The 12,205-nt window shown below is 35.3% G+C and overlaps 1 protein-coding gene across 1 annotated transcript in view; it reads left to right on the forward strand.

Moving 5' to 3' along the window:
* The window catches only part of LOC126757905 (serine-rich adhesin for platelets), an 84,579-nt gene that overhangs the window by 16,531 nt on the left and 55,843 nt on the right, over positions 1–12,205 (forward strand). The gene's annotated exons all lie outside the window — the stretch shown is intronic.

The following is a 12,205-nucleotide window of genomic DNA, read 5'->3' on the forward strand; positions in this document are numbered from 1 at the left end:
TTGTAAGAAGGGCCAGTGGTGTGTCCTCCCTTAAGGCCTTCATTTATTGATACAACATCATCTTCCCTTTGCCAAAAACCTGCCATAAGCAGCATGGTATGTTTTGCTACTTTTTTGATTACTACATACAGTGATGTGAGCTCCAGCATGACTTCAAGTGCTACGGTTGGGGAATTGCGCATTGCCCCTGAAGCACAGACGCAGGCGAGCCTTTGCAGCTTCGATAGTTGAAGGCCTACTGAAGACTGCGTTGTCATAATAGCAAGTTATCAAAATTTAATTATTTATACTATAATTTTTATTTCCTAATGTGAATAAGTGAACGAACCCGATTTTAGGGTGAGCAATTTGTTTAATTAGTGTGATTGCCTTCAATGCATCACAGAAAAAACCACCATTTTGCAGTCGCAACTCATTGTTCACTTCATTTCGCTAATCAGAGAAAATTAGAACACTGAACCTTAACGCTGTGTGCACACGCAACAACCAAAAGAAAACCGATATCATCGAAAAAATAGCGTCAGGTGATATTTTTTGCTTAAGATTCTTATATTGATGATTAAATAAAATGTTTGTGAGTGCGGCTTACAAAATTTTTAGAAAAAAAATGCCAGAAATTTGCACTAAGAGAATTGAATTTAATGATTAACACAAAAATTAAGTTGCCGATAATATGCAACAAAAATTCTCTAGGTGATAATGCACTAACTGAACACAGTTTGTAACCAATATGATCAATGAGGTTGATACATTCACATTAACTTTTTTTTAAATTAAAAAAAGGAGGACATACGAACCCTTATTAACCCTAAGTTTAATGATCTACGAATATATTTATTATTATTAAATTATATTTATTGTTCAATTATTTGACTGACTTGTGCAATATTTTGGTTTAAGCGCACCTCAACTTAAATTACTATTTAAATTTAGTTGATTTTTTTATTTTTAAATTTTTTCCTAAAATGGCCTAAACTTGAAATTCTTTTGTCGCGTACTTGTTGCTTTTACCGATTTTAGTATTCTAATCGCCGTTTTTTTTTGTTCATACATATGTTTAAATGTGCTTACTATATGTACATAAAATGTACGCATGAAGTTTTTTGAGCCACTTTTGACTACATATAAATATATAAGCAGTTGACGCTTTTCAATTCCAAGTAGGAAAATACATTTCGAAAGCTAACGGGTCTTATATCCGCTTACGTGAGAAAAAATAATACTAATTCAATATTTCATACACTTGCTATATGCATCGGATGTGATTTCCTTCAGCGTCTTCACAGAATTTTGGTATTTTTCGGTGTCGGCTCATTTTTGAATCACCATTCTCTAGATTGTTGAACAGTTTCGACATCATATTCATGAGCCCACGTCTTATTGCCAGTAATGAGGCGTTTGATGAATGTAGTGTCCTCCCCTACTTTGTCAAGCATTTTTTCGCGATCTCTACTCGAAGTCTTTGAATAATATATTCTTTTGTAATCACGATCGAGTAAACGGTATGGCCGACTTCGGTATGAACTCACATCAGCCACAGAACATAAAACAATTGTTTTTCAGTAAATCAGTGTATTGTATATAACAACCCGAACACTGCCGAACATTTCAATGATACCAATATGAGTATGATCCACAAGCCAGTCATGTTTAAGCTGATCGCTTCTGATTCAACACTGTTCTTTGTCGTTGATTTGAAGACAAACAGTTCGATTCGTATGCATGAATCATACATACTGACAGAATCAGTGCTCGGGTATGAACAAAAATGTATAACCAAATTTGTATACATTCCCTCTGGCCCTGCGATTCGACATAAAAATTTCAAAATTAATGGGAAATGTTTATTATCATTCGAAAAAACATTTTTTGGTATTTATTTTTTGAAGATTATCTCCTCAAAATGTTAGCCGCGGCTAAGTCTCAGATGGTCCATCCGTTGAGTCCAATTTTGGGTGACTCGTTCGAACATTTCGATTGGTAACTGGCGAATGACATGCGTGATGTTTAGCTGCAGGGCCTGAATCGAGGCGAGATTGTCCGCATAGACTTTTGTCTTTACATATTCCCACAGGAAAGGGGTAACGGTCTGATATCACACGATCTTGGTGATCAATCGCTGACCCAAAACGTGAAATTATCTGCTCACCAAAGTCTTCCTTCAATAAATCCATTGATGGATGTGATATGTGGGAAGTGGCGCCGTCTTGTTGAAACTAAATGTAGCCGAGATCACGAGCTTCAATTTCAGACATCAAATAGTCGGTTATCACGGGACGATAACGGACGCCGTTGACGGTTACTTTCTCACCGTCATAATTTTTGAAGAAATATAGTTGAATCTCTTCAGGTTGCTCTTCGTCCTAAATGCAGCAATTTTGCTTGTTTAATGTTTACATACCCATTGAATCAGAAATGGGCCTCATCGCTGAACAACATTTGGCTGAAAAACGTTGGATTTTCTTAGAACTTTTCAAAAGCTCATAGAGCGAAACGATGTCATTTGGGAATTCTTGCATAAGCTGTGATTTGTAAGCCTTCAATTTAAGATGGCCGAATCGATTGTGCACGGTCTTCGTGTACACTCTCGGCTACGGCTGCTATATTTTCTTCCCTGCGTGCTGGACGTGATCTATTCGGTCGAATATTATTCAATAATGAATGCTGGGCCTCAAGATGGGTCGTGGTGTTGCGAATAGTACGCTCAGTAGGCCGATTATGTTGACCATAAGTTGAGCGCAGCGCGCGAAACACGTTGAAGAAATGTCAAACAATATTGCACAAAAATAACATGAAAAAGTACTTCTACTTGCATCAACCGTTATAAAGCCAATTTAGCAACATATCGTGACTTGCGTCCATTTTTTTCCTTTCACTTTTAATTAAGACGGCTTCAATTGTTTCACGAAACTAATTATATTTTTCCTACTGGGTGCTTATAAACAAGTATATACGCCTGTATATACTGTTTTTGTATATTGTGTGTATGCATGTATGTATGTTATTTTAGTGCCTGACATATTTAAATATAATGTTGAAAGTTGTGACTTGAATTAAACATAGACCTAACCGGGATATAGCTTGTTCCACATAAGCACTAGAATTTATCGAATTGATTCGCTTCCCCTACATATTCGCTAAAATAAATAATTTTCGTATAAAAAAATGAAATATCATACAACTTACCATACTTCTCGCCGTTAAGCGTGTTATTATATATTTTTGCTCGAGCTCAAGCTCAAGCTGTTTTTTTTTAATTACCCGATTCTCACTTTCTGTTATGACTTTCACCTTTTGTACTTCTTTACATTCTTGAATCTCATTTTTACTACTTTATGAAGTACTTGATAACGCCGGTGGACAAGCTGTAAAACTGCGTGAGACACATTCATACCATCACAGGGCAAAATGAGTCAAAAGTGCGACTTTCCTTCACGGAAAGTAACTAAAAAAGAAACATAAAAGTAACCGCTGCTTTACTTTTGTCTGCTTTTTAGCAATTATAGTTTTTAATGATTTGTACAAATTGTAAAAATCTTTGTGTTCGTGCAATGTATGAAAATGATTTTGTACTCTATTCTTTTGTTGCCATAATAATGTGTTTATATATTGTTTACACTTATTGTAAAGACTTATATGTTATAAGAATAATATAACTAATTTGACACTTGATGCATTCGAAAGCAGACGCTTCTACGAAATTAGTAAAAATATGAATTTAAGAGTTCTAAATTATGAAACATGTAAAAAAACATCGCTAACAAATGCATATATATTTAGCTTAGAGGCAAAAAGCTAGTTAAAAAAACGCAAAAATATTGACAAAGGTTACTTAATTGGAACCAATTGATTTAGCAATCCATATCAACACATTACATCATCCCATTTAGTCGGTTATTTTTAGGCGTGTTCGACTATTAGCCTCTCTTACATAAATTCTGTATACAACATCAGCTAGAGATATAGAAAATTGAGGCTTTGCACTGCGACCTATGGTCTATTGTGCCCTCTCCTATATCACATATGGTCACAAAGTTTCAGCATTCTGAACAATTCCAAGAGCTTGCAAGGTGCGACTGAGGTGATGTGATTCCTGTCCACGTAGATTGAACCTAGGACCTTGAGCCTGATTCTAAAAATTGCTAGGCAATCTAGAATCAGGTTGGGAGTTTTCTGTTCCATGTCGCAGAACAGGCGGTTTGCACAAGAGACTATGTCCATGTTCGATAAGTGTTTCTTGAGGCTGCAGTGCCCAGTATAGAGCGCAACAAGGAGGCGGAATTTGTCTCGGGAGGAGGTTGATCATATCTCTAAACCTTTCAAGGTAGTAGTAGTAGCTTGGCATGGCTCATTCTTGCTGTCAGTGCCGTTCTCTCCCCACTCTCTCCTCCGTGCGGAACAACTCTTTTATAGTGTGGGACCCCACCGCAATGCATACTTCTGGCTCCTTCATCCTGGACGCTGCCGCAGAGCGATCTAGTTCGTCGGCCAGCTCATTGCCGGCTACCCAGATCAAAGGTACACGGTTGCAAAGTGATAGGCGGTACAACCTTCCAAATTCGCTCAGGTCAAATCCCTTAAGAACCCCTATTGACACAAAAACGGATGAAATCGGAAGATAACTCCGTCCACTGCCAATATAACAGTACTCTTCAAAACTACTAAAAGTGTGATAAATCAATAATTATATATAGTTGACTTTTGACCGAAAATATCGGTCAATGTGGGAGATATACATATTATTGAAATACAGAGATAACCCTTTTCTGATAATAGTATCTTTGTGTATCAAAAATGGGTTGAATCATGCTACCCTGAGTCCTCTTATACATAATATTGGATAGTCAAAAAGGTCTTTTCGTATTTCTAATCAAACTTCAACTTATTTTTATTTTGTATTTATAATGAACTTTAATGAACCCAATTTGTACCATTTTGGTCGAACATTTTTTGCCATTTTTCCTCTAGAGACATTATTCCCTCAACGTAAAAATTTTCTGGATTCTCGGCGAAAAACTGCAACAGGTAAATTTCTCTTGAAGCCAACACCTCTTGATTAAGGGAGTTCTGCATTGACCGAAGGAAGTGGTAGTCCGATGGTGCAAGGTCAGGGCTATATGGTGGATGCATCAGAACTTCCCAGCCAAGCTCTCCCAGTTTTTGCCGAGTCATCAAAGATGTGTGTGGTCTAGCGTAGTCATTATCGAAGACGAAGCCCTTTCTGTTGATCAGTTCTGGCCGTTTTTTTCGAATGCTTGCTTCAATCTCATCAGTTGTTGACAGTAAAATGTAGAATCAATCGTTCGATCCCACCAAACACTCAGCATAGCCTTTCGAGGCGTCAATCCTGGCTTTGCGACCATTTGTTGAGCTTCACCACGATTGGACCATGATCTTTTTCGTACATTATTGTTGATTTCATTTCGTTTCAGCAAAGTATCGCAGATGTTAATTCGGTCCATTAAATTTTTCACAGACAAGTCATATGGTACCCAAACATCAAGCTTCTTTTTGTAGCCTTCTTTAAATGGTTCAAACCCGTTTGATGACGAATGTTAAATTCCTTAGCGATGTCATGGCTGCTTATGTGACGGTCGTGGTCAATCTTTTCCATAATTTCTATGACTTTTTCAACGATAGGTCGACCAAAGCGAGGCGCATATTTCACATCAAAATTTCCAGAACGGAAGCGAGCGAACCATTGTTGCGCTACTCGAACTGATACAGCATCGTCTCCGTAAACTTCACAAATTTCATTGGTGGCTTGGGTGGCATTCTTCTTTTTTTTATAAAAAAATTTCAAAACATAGCGAATTTCTTTATTATTATCAATCATTTTTGAACAGCTGTAACTTTTTTTTTTCAACTTCCCCGAATTTAATTTTTGTTTGATTAAATGAAGCTTAAAATCTCACCTTTCCAACACTATATGATATGACACAATGTGATTGGTAGCACTGGAGATATACGACTGCAACGACATCTATTGACAAAATAAGAAAATACTTTTTCGACTACCCAATATAAAGACTTTCGAAAAAAAGTTTTTTTGGATCACTTTTTCTGTCTATTTCGAATTTTTTAAAAATAATAAAAATAAAAATTTGGGGATGGGGCTAGTTCCAACCATAGACAAGTTTATGAAGAAGACTCTATAAAAATTTCAAGTAAATCAGTGCAGTAGAAGCTGAGAAATCGTGGGTATCGTTCCCAAAAAGTCAGTTTTGAGAAAAACGCGTTTATAGTTTCGCGTAAAGTCTTTTGTTCGATTAGTTCCGGTCGAACCAGTTTGGATGCCGGGTCAGAAAAATGCCTATATCTCCGAAAATAATTTGAACTTTGAAAAATCCTCTTGTACACATATTCTTGAATAGTTAAACTTTGAAAATAAAAAAAAAATCGATTTTTTTAAATTTCTAGACCAGAATACCCCCTTAAAGTATTCCCCTAGTTTTGAATCCTGCAAATCTTCGGTTGTACCAGAACTTAGCCTCTCCTTACTTCTTTTATTTTATTTTTTATTTATTTTTTATATGTTTTTTAATATTTTGCTTAGTTTTTTTATTTTGTTGTATTTTTTATACTTCTTATTGCTTTGTTGTATTGTCCCTTAATACTTTCTCATTTCACTTGGCATCTACTTTTATTAATTATTTGGTCTGTCTTGTGCCTACAAAATTTTTTTGTTGTTATTTTTAATTTTCATTTTCATGTGATCATTATTAAGATCGGTTAAATGCAATTTTAATTTGATTTATTGATTATATTTTGTGCCAAAGCATTACTTGCAGATTTCGTTGTGGTTTCACGCATTTGAAATTCCCACTTTTTTTATGACTTAACGAGCTCTCGATGATCACTTCATCTGGCGCCGCACACAATTCAAACAAAGCTTCTATATACACACTTAGTTATGCTTATGTGAATGTGTGCATTATTTGAATAAATCAAATGCGCCACCTCGAAATCTCACTTCTCACTTCAAAAGTGAAAGTGTTGACTTTAGATACATCTCTCAAATCGGCCAAAATCGAAAAGCGACTTATGAAGGCACACAAAGATCTCTAAATGCTTGCTTGCAACCCGCGAAGACGACGACAAATGCTCACAATTTCGGATTAGTTTCGTTTTCGACTTTTTTATGTCAATATTCTAATTAAATATTAACGCTTTACCGCTTGTTGTTGTTTGTTTTGCATTTGACGCTTGTAAACAACTGACATATGTTAATTATTTTCACCATTACCTAACTATTGTTGTGATTGTGTAACATTTCCTTTTAATCGATTGCTTCTTTCGCTGCCTTTATCAGCCAACAAAGTCGCATTTTATTTAAAAGTTGCGTAAAAAAGTTTGGTTAGACAATTTTTTGCTGGGTGTTTTTTTCTTTTTACAGAAAAGGAAACGCGAATTTATTAAATCTTGGTTTGCTTGCTAAAAAGAAATACCGGTATATTGTTTCTTTTCTTTTGCTTTTTTGTTTGAAAAAAAAAGAAAAATTCTTTAGTTTTGTGTTGAACGTGATGAGAGTCACCAAGTGCAGTGCTGTAAAAGCCCATGCGTTTCCCGCCCAGCTACCTGTATATTCCTTAAAAAACACGTCGAGTGACTCAGTATTTGTAATATTTGAATATTAATGATGATACTAATGTCTGTAATGTAGGTATATTTGTACAAATACGATGAGCAATAACATAAACCGTCACAGGTTGGTTCATATGACATTTTGACAGTTTAGAATGAACTTGTTCGCTGAAAACTTTGACAGTAAGTCATATCATATACTACTGTGATCAAATTGAAAGGTGAATTCTGTCCATTTCATCTCCTTCAAAGTAATCCTCTCCCACTGAAAAACACTTATGCCAACGAATTTTCCAGTCATCATAGCACTTAGAGCGGTGGATTGCGGCACGATATTAGCTGAAAATGTGGCGAAATGATCACGAATAACCAATGCAGTATGAGATTGGGCATTATCGCACTTCTTTGTTCAAAAATTCAGACATAGTAAAACCGAAGAATTCAATTTTTTTGTACTTCGGATCTAACGTTTTGTACATGACTTTTGCAGTTTTGCATCCAGGTAGTTCGTTCCATCGGGTTTGTATTTTCTTTACCATGCTTCTCTTGTTCAATATTTCATTGCTCTCGCTGCCTTTCTGATCTGGCATCCAGTAGAAGTGAAGCTACTTGCTTCTAACAACACTTTCCACTGGTTCCCTGCTTCCCATTTCTGGGATACGAGTTTACTGTCTTGATTGCTGCTTGGCAGTCTACGTAGATGTTAACTCTGGAATTGACTGCAGGTGCTCCGCAGCTTTCGCAATAACAAAGACCTCAGCATGAAATATACTGCAGTAGTCGGGCACCGTCAAAGGCTGCATTATGTCAACTCTGGACAGTATATTCCCGAACCAACTTCATCGTCCATTTTCGAACCATCCGTAAAAATGTTTAGAGTGTTGCGCTTAGCTAACACACCTTAACGCCTTCTTTTTCTATGTTTACTTTCAACCTTCTTTCCCAGTTGAAAAGTGGGATCATGTAGTCGTTGTTTGCCTAACCGCCATTACCCACCGAGCTATGCTCGAAAGTTGTATATGAAAATTCTCCTGCAGCCAGTAGTCATCATCTATAGGTGACAGGTTTAGTACCAATTTCAGAGCCGCCTTTGGAGTTGTTCTTGAAGCTCAAATTATGCACAGCGCAACCCCTTTTCATTGACTTCGGGTAGGTGGATTTCCTTACGCCTGTCTACCATACATACTACTGCACCATAGAGCAGAATTGGTCTTATAATAGCTGTGTAGCACCAGTACATGAGAGAGGGAGACAATAACATATAAAAATCTCGTGAAAAAGAACTAAGCGCCGTACTAAGCCATTGGCTTAGTGGTATTATCAAAAAAAAATATATAATAATAAATAAACAAATTAAAAATTAAAAAGAAACAAATCTATGGACCACCCTGTAAATATACTCATAGCTATAAAGTCGTGGATTTTCTCATTAAGTAATATTGTTTATTGTTTTGGGTAAATCCAGTAATATTCATTTAGTAATGTTTGTAAATAAAAAAAATATGTTTACATATATTGGGAAAAATACATTTGTCTTATCTGTAAGCATCTCTTTTGCGTAAGCAAAATGTTAACTGCATTAGGTTGTTGAAAGCGTAAAGTTCTCTTCAACATGGATTTTCGACTTACATTGGGTTTATTGGCAAAATGTTATCGCGGATGTTTATTCAATACTTGCTCCAATTTCCCACCCGGATCTTTGCTGACAGCTTGCTAATAAACTTTTCACATATTCTATAGAAAGCGACCTCCATGTTTGCTTGAGTATCCGTATAAAAATTTTGTTTGCGTTAAATTGTTTTCTTGGTATCATTGAGATGTTTCGGCTCATTGTCTTCTTACACTATCAAGTCATAAATATTGTGCCGCCAAGCATTTCAGCTGGCATCAGCAAGTCCTTTTTATACAATTTACCATTCTAATGGCGTTCAGGTGTTCTGTGTAACACCTCGAAACCCCAAATCCATAAGTAGAGAAGCAGCCAAAACAAACACCTGATGGCCTCTTCTGATTTCCGTTTTTAAATGTGTGTTTTTGAAAGTTAGGGATTTGATTCGTGCAAGATCTCTCAAGTCTGTCGCGTAATGTACTTTGCGTTATATTTAATCTCTTTTTAAAAAAATTTTTTATGTTTTCTCCTAGACTGTGCTCTGGTTTATGCTTAAAAAGAAGAACAATAGCTTTGCCCTCACTTTTAGATCTCACGTGATTGCCCCTCTTCCTGACTTGTCATCTACGTTTCCAGTTTTTCCATAATGATCAGACCGCCTCTTCACAAATGTACAACTCGTATTTAAATAATTTGCAGTTTGCAGTATTTTAATAGTCCATTTGAGATCTTTTAGCATCCTTGAAGGGGCTGCTTCAAAACGTTTCTTCCACTGAGCACTCGTTTTTCATTGCTGAAATTATTGTTAGTCGAATCTTTGAAATATTTTTCTTCAGTGTGTAGAGAAAAATATTATACATACGATATAAACTGAGATAAAGAAAGTAAAAAAGATCCAAGAATTAGAAAATTCTGCTCAAATTGTAGCAAATTCCTCAAATAATTGCAATAAATATGAATGACTGTCAATTATGCTCTTGTCTCAGTCAGGAGCGATGGTGAAGTCATAGAACAAGAAGTCCACGAAAAGTACCGGTTAGATTAAGGTCGTAGGGTTGATCCAAAATCGATAGATCTCACTTGAACAGATATTTGACCTCTATAATCCATAGATCCTTATAGAACGGCGAAGCGTTTTGACCTACAGCCGATTTACAACAAAAGTCGTCAAAATCCTGATATACTATACATTGAAGGCGTCATTGATCAATTGGCATATGTCAAAATGTTGATATCCTAACAAGATGACAACCCCAAACATATAGGCATATGCGCAATGAAGTGGTGTGGAGCCAACGGAGTTGAGGTTACGTCTTCTGACCATAGGCATAATTATAAACAATCCTAGCTACGATTTTAAAAGCGTTGATGAAATAAAACCAATCAGTTTGAGAGTTTTGTGGCAGGTAGTGAAGGTAATTTTGGTAGGACTGTCAATTGTTGCCGGTATCCCATACATTCTATATCCTGGAGGCCTTAAACTCTCTAAAATAAAAAAACGAGGTTATTCAAAAATATATAATTTATATAATTTCTTTGTAAAACTTTGGATATCATTCTATCTGGACTATCTAAAAGATCGTGTGCTCTTTTTTGGTATTTAAATTTTTGCTTCAGTTGTCTACGACATGGAGGTTAGCAACTTTCTGTAAGCCTTTATCAAAAAAATATTATTTAAAGCTTTCCATTATTGGCTGTGTGCTGTTTTAGAAGAATCACTTTAAGATGTCTTCAGGTATGTAGGAAAATAATATATAGCGAGTGTTAGCTCTATTTAGAACTAGTTGGAATTAGTTGCTGTAAAAATATTTTTTTTTTTCGCTGAGTACACTGAAAAATAGGTTAGGCAGCAATTTTCTTATAAAATTTGGATTTTTGCAATTTAAACCAATTTCTTTAATTCAGTTATAAAATTATATTATAAAATTTATGAGAAAAAAATTGCTTTAAAATAATCAAGCTGTAACCGTTAATATCATAACGGTTTGGTTTATGAAAAAATCGTCTAAAACACAGTAAATTTCTAATAAAATTTGATATAGATAATTTTTCAAGTAGCTGGATGCAAGAAATTAATTTTTCTATCTGTTGATATGTAAAAATAGAACACTGTAAGGCGGAGAACCCTTCCGTTTCAATTAAGTGTTCATACTAGCAGAGATTTTTTTAGAGCCGTCTCCGGATGTATTTTGCTAAGTATCAAGCGAAAAATATATTTAATTTTTTGACCCACCCTAATATTTATACGCCAAGGCACTAACACAGCATTTTCCTTCTACTTTTTCATTCCATTAGTTTTACATATTCAATGCTCTTTGATAACCCTGTAGCAATAAATTCTTAAATAAGTTTTAGCTTGGAGTATATAGTATAAACCGATAATTTCACAAACCACAAAAACCCTTTGTTCTTTTCTGGTTGGAATGCCTGCTCTTAAATCTCTTCAGCTTGATCTTCAGCCCAAATGCCTCAATTTTTCTTGTTTACATGCATGGGTTTCGCCGGACGGCGAAAAAAGTAACTCTACTTGGATCACTTAAATCTATTCTATAATTTCAACTTGTACTTTTACTATTTTGTTTGACCTATATATGTACATATATTATATCATATCTGCCATACAATTTTTAATTAACGCAATTTTATTTTATTTTTTGCAGGTAAGCTGGCAATAATGGTCATGATTACATTAAAATGATAAAAGACTTTTTCAACTATCCAATATTACAATTGAGCAATTCACAACCTGTCGTAAAGCATCGTAAAATCGTAAAATTATAAAAAAACAAGTGTAAAAATTTAATTGTGAACAAATACCTACATATACATACTATATATTCTGTGGCATATTAAGCACAGCCGTCACGTAAGTGTTTAAGTACGGCTTTGAGTGTAACAATCTCTCGCAGATATTCGTTTTTTCGTGAGGCCTAAAAATATGCAACGAACTCCAATTACAAGTGCGTTACATATGGATAAATAAATAAGTTTCGTTAAAATTGAAAGCAAATC

Source organism: Bactrocera neohumeralis, chromosome 5 (assembly GCF_024586455.1).
Source record: "Bactrocera neohumeralis isolate Rockhampton chromosome 5, APGP_CSIRO_Bneo_wtdbg2-racon-allhic-juicebox.fasta_v2, whole genome shotgun sequence".
NCBI lineage: Eukaryota > Metazoa > Arthropoda > Insecta > Diptera > Tephritidae > Bactrocera > Bactrocera neohumeralis.